This window comes from Elephantulus edwardii, unplaced genomic scaffold (assembly GCF_000299155.1).
Source record: "Elephantulus edwardii isolate Elephantulus edwardi_28Jun2011 unplaced genomic scaffold, EleEdw1.0 scaffold00040, whole genome shotgun sequence".
In the NCBI taxonomy this organism is placed as follows: Eukaryota; Metazoa; Chordata; class Mammalia; order Macroscelidea; family Macroscelididae; genus Elephantulus; species Elephantulus edwardii.
The window spans coordinates 4,343,519-4,348,182 of record NW_006399790.1 but is presented as its reverse complement, the minus strand read 5'-3'; positions in this window follow the sequence as shown (position 1 = coordinate 4,348,182).

Sequence of the window (4,664 nt, the reverse complement as noted above, 5' to 3'; positions counted from 1 at the left end):
CTTTGGTGAAGTGTCTGTTCATATCCTGTGCCCATTTTTCAATTGGGTTATTTACCTTTATCTTGTTGTGGTGCACCATAGTATTTTCAGTTGTGTGAATGCATGTGAGAGTTGGACGGTGAAGAAGGAAGACCAAAGAACAAATGCCTTTGAAGAATGCTGAACATACCCTGGACTTCCAAAAGAACAAAGAAATCTGTCTTGGGAGAAGTACAGCCAGAATACTCCTAAGAAGCAAAGATGGTGGCTTTATCTCCCATACTTTGGCTTGTTTAGTAAAGAAGAGGTGCCAGTGAAAAAGTAAGATCTTCAAATAGATGGATAGATATTGTGACTATATCAGGCTTACTAGCAATGGCGATGAGGAGAGTGGTGCAGGATTGGCCAGGTTTTAGATGTGTTGGGCATAGGGTCACTATGAGTTGGTGTTCACTCAAAGACACCTAACAACAGGCAAGTGGCTAGCTTTCATATGGGTTTGGCCACTGAACCACTAGAGATCCCAGAAAACATGAAAGAAATAGCAGTTTCACGTCATTCCACAAGGGGACGCACAGGTTTCCAGAGCCTGTAAATCGCACAAGAGGAGATTGTCTTTGTGCTGTGGAGTAGTTGGTGGATTTAAACTGGGTGCTTTTGGGCTGGGAGTGCAACTCCCTACCAGTAGGCCACCAGAGCTCCCTTTCGCCTGTCACGTATAACTGGTTTTTCTCAAAATTGACTCTACCTTTAGGCTTTGGTATTAAATTTTGAAATAAATGTAGACATATACATATGTACCCTTAGCAAGTTGTTGTGTACTGTTGAGTTGGAACCATTGCGTAGTAGCTGATCTTCCAGTGGGTTTTCAGAGGCAGTAAATAACATGGGAAGAGATTGCTGATCTTTCTCCCATGGCACAACTGGTGGATTCAACCTCAAGCCATTAGATTCACAGTGTAATTCTCTACCATTAAGCCAGTTAGGGACAGAAATGAGATACTAAGTAAGAAGAAATATGATTAGAATCTCAAATCTCTTCCCTCTTAGAACTGTTCACCCAAATCAAACCCTGACCAGAGGAGAGGAGAGAATTTGATTCTTAAATCTTATTTCTCAGCTTTGATTGGAATTTTATTTCCTCTTAGGGAATGAGCTTGTTTAACATATTATGAGCTGCCGGATTTATTCTAACCCTGCTTGTGCAGAGGAGAATGGAACCATAGCTTTCAAAGCTGTGCATTTTTGAAAGCAGGCCAACCACCTTTCTTGAAAGGTGTCTGCGTGTTTTGAATCCTTTTGGTTTGTATTCAAACTCTTAAACATTTGAGTCATCCAATGACTCCGGTACAACATATTAAAAACCTCAAAATGTATTACCATGGAGGTGAATCTGACACATAGCAACCCTCCACGTTTCCAAGGCTGTAAATCTTTGCAAGAAGCAACTGCCAGTCTTTCTCCCATGGTGCACTTGGTTGGCCACCAATCTCAAGGTCAGTAGCCTTACATGCTACATGCAACATCACGAAGGAAGCACATAATGTGGACTTTTTTATGTAAATAGGATGCAAGAAAATAGAAATAATAAGTGTAGGCTACTTTTATTTATAGGAGGAAGAGAAATAAACAACTGCATAGTTAGGGGAGTGTGGGTGAAATGGTGAAGTTTTAACTAAGGAAGTATTACAACATGCATGTTTGCTCCCTCCACTGATAACCAAGAAACTTAATATGCAGAAGAGAGAAAATACAACTGAATTTTAGCAAAAACAAGCATGAACTAAATATATATTGTTGTTCGGTGCCATTGAGTGTGAGTCCTGGCAATCCAATGATCAACAGATCTGAACTTTGCCCTCTTTTTTGCTGTCCTCATAAGCTCTGCTATCCTTTGTTATAGGCACTGTGTCAATCCATCTCATTCAGGATATCCCTCTCTTTATCTGACCTTCCATCTTCCCCAGCATGATGTCCCTTTTCACGGACATCATACACTGATGACATGCTCAAAGTATATGAGATGATGTTTCCCCATCCTTGCCTCTAAGGAGCACCTTGATTGCACTTTCTTAGAAATATATTTGTTTACTCTTTTGGCCATACATGGTATATTCCGTATTCTCCAACCTCTTAACTCAAAAGCATCGTTTTGTCGTCTTTTCTCCTTAGTCATTGTCCAACTTTCACATGCAGTAATTGAAGACTGTTGCTTGGATCAGATGCACCTTAGTCTTTAAACTGATAATACTCTTTAGCACTTTGGAAAGGTCCTTGACAGTATTATTTCCAGTGCAACACTTCTTTTGATTTCTTGACTGTTGGTACTGAGAGTGTTGTTTGCAGATCCAATCATGTTGAAATCATTGAGAACATCAGTCTTTTCTCCATTTATCATGTTGGTGCCTATTGGATTTTTGTTTCTTAATGTTGAGATATAATCCCTATTGAAAGCTGTATAGTTTTTGACCTTTTGCAGCAATTTTTTTTCAAGTTTTCACTTTCAGCAAGCAAAGTTGTGTCATCATTATAATGTAGGTTGTTCATGAGTCTTCCTCTCACCCTGATTCCACATTTTAGTTTATAATGTCCAGCTTCTCTAATGATTTGTTCCACGTACAGATTGACCAGATAGGGAGAAAGGATACAACCCTGACACACACCTATTCTGATTTTAAATGATGCAGTTTCATCTTATTCTGTTCACCTTCTTCATCTAGATTTAGCTTTCACATGAGCATAACTGTCCATCTTTTTTTTTTTTTTTCATGGAGCAGCTGGTAGATTTGAACCTGATGCCTATGATTGGCCGAGCAGCTCCTTACCACTAGGCTGCAAGAGCTCCTCTATTAGCAGGGGAGGAAAATGTGGTAATAAATACAGTATTTAGATTTAGTGATAAGAATTTCAGGTTGCTTTTCCTATTTATAATAATAATTATAATAATTTATAAAAATGGCAAGACAATTAACTGGACACATGTTAAAGGAACAGGAAGGTGAGTGAGAGTATATGTGTTTATTTTGTTGCAAGATCACTGTTAATTTCTCCAGGAGTCGCACTATTCTCAATATTAGCCATAACTTGTCATGATCCACACAGTCAAATGCCTTTGCATAGTCAATAAAGCATAAACAGACATTCTTCTTGTATTCTTTCCTTTCAGCCAAGATCCATCTGACATCAGCAGTTAAATCTCTAATGCCACAACCTCTTCTAAATCCTTATTGAACTTCTGGCAGTTCGCTATCTATGTACTGTTCTAGCCATTTTTAAAGGATCTTCAGCAGTATTTTGGTTGCATGTGATATTAATGACACTGTTCAATAGTTTCCACATTCAAGTGGATCACCTTTTCTGGGAATGGGAACAAATATGGACCTCTTATAATCCACTGGCCAGAGAGCTATCCTCCAAGTTGCCTGGTATAGATTAGTGAGCACATCCAGAACTGCATCAATTAATTGAAACAAGTCACTTGATCAGATCACACTTCCTGAAATTTTTCTGTTATTCAGTTCTTTTTGGGATAGTGATTCTGTGTATTCCCTCCCTCTTCTTTTTGATGCTTCCTGGATCATTCAATATATTGCTCATAGCATCTTTTTGTATTAAAATTTGAGACTTAATTTGGTTTTTACTTCTCTCAGGTTGAGAAATGCAGAGTGAATTCTTCCCTTTTTATTTTCCAATTCGAGTTCTCTGCACATTCCATTATAATTTTGTTATAAACTTCATTTTATAGAGCTGCTCTTTGAAACCTTCTATTCAAGGTTTTTGCTATGGCATGTTTTCCCTTTGTTTTGGCTTCTCAATGCTCTAGCGCAATTTTTGAGTCTCTCCTGCCATCCATTTCAGTGTTCTCTTTCTCCTCTGTGTTTGTAATGATCCTTTTCTTTGTGGATGATTCCAAGCATATAGCTTATCTACAAAGAAGCCTCTTGTTTGAAGCAGTTGGATTACTTAATTAACCTGTTCAGTCATTTTTATTTAATTAAAAATCAGGAAAATAAATCTGCACAAAATAGCAAACCCAAGGAAATACTACACTTTGTGGATGCTAAGAAATTGAATGTAAATTTTAGCATTAGTGTTGCTGGAACTTGACCCTTTTTTTCTTTTTAATATCACAGACCACTCTTTTTTAAACTTTATAACTTTACCTTGAAGGCAGAATTTTGGAGTTAGTGCCTGTAAGCATTTTCACTAATAATTGAAGATATGAAGCCTGGAGAGATGATGTGCAAAGGTACAGTTTCCCTTAAAGGAGAGCAAAAATCCTCCTGTTTGTGACTTCTGTTTGTTAGTCAGAGAACCCATTCCTCAGCTTTCAGTTGAGCATCCACATTACAAAAAATGCCCCTAAAGAAAACAAGTTTTAAATAACATTAAAACATTACCACCTGTCTGCTATATAGAGCATATTGAACGTAAAATATTTCTTGCTTGGTTCAATATTAACTCAGTTGTAACTGTTCACATGAATATAAATTAATGCAGAAAGTTATACTGTCCAAAACAATTGGTAGACATTGCAACTAAATACCTATGCATGGAAATGAGGATATTTTCATGTATTTATTTACAGTGCCCTAGAGGCCAATATTTACAATATTAAAGCCAAGATGTTTAAAAGAACTTAATGTTTAAAAATTTATCACTATGCTTTCACAATATTTATTAAT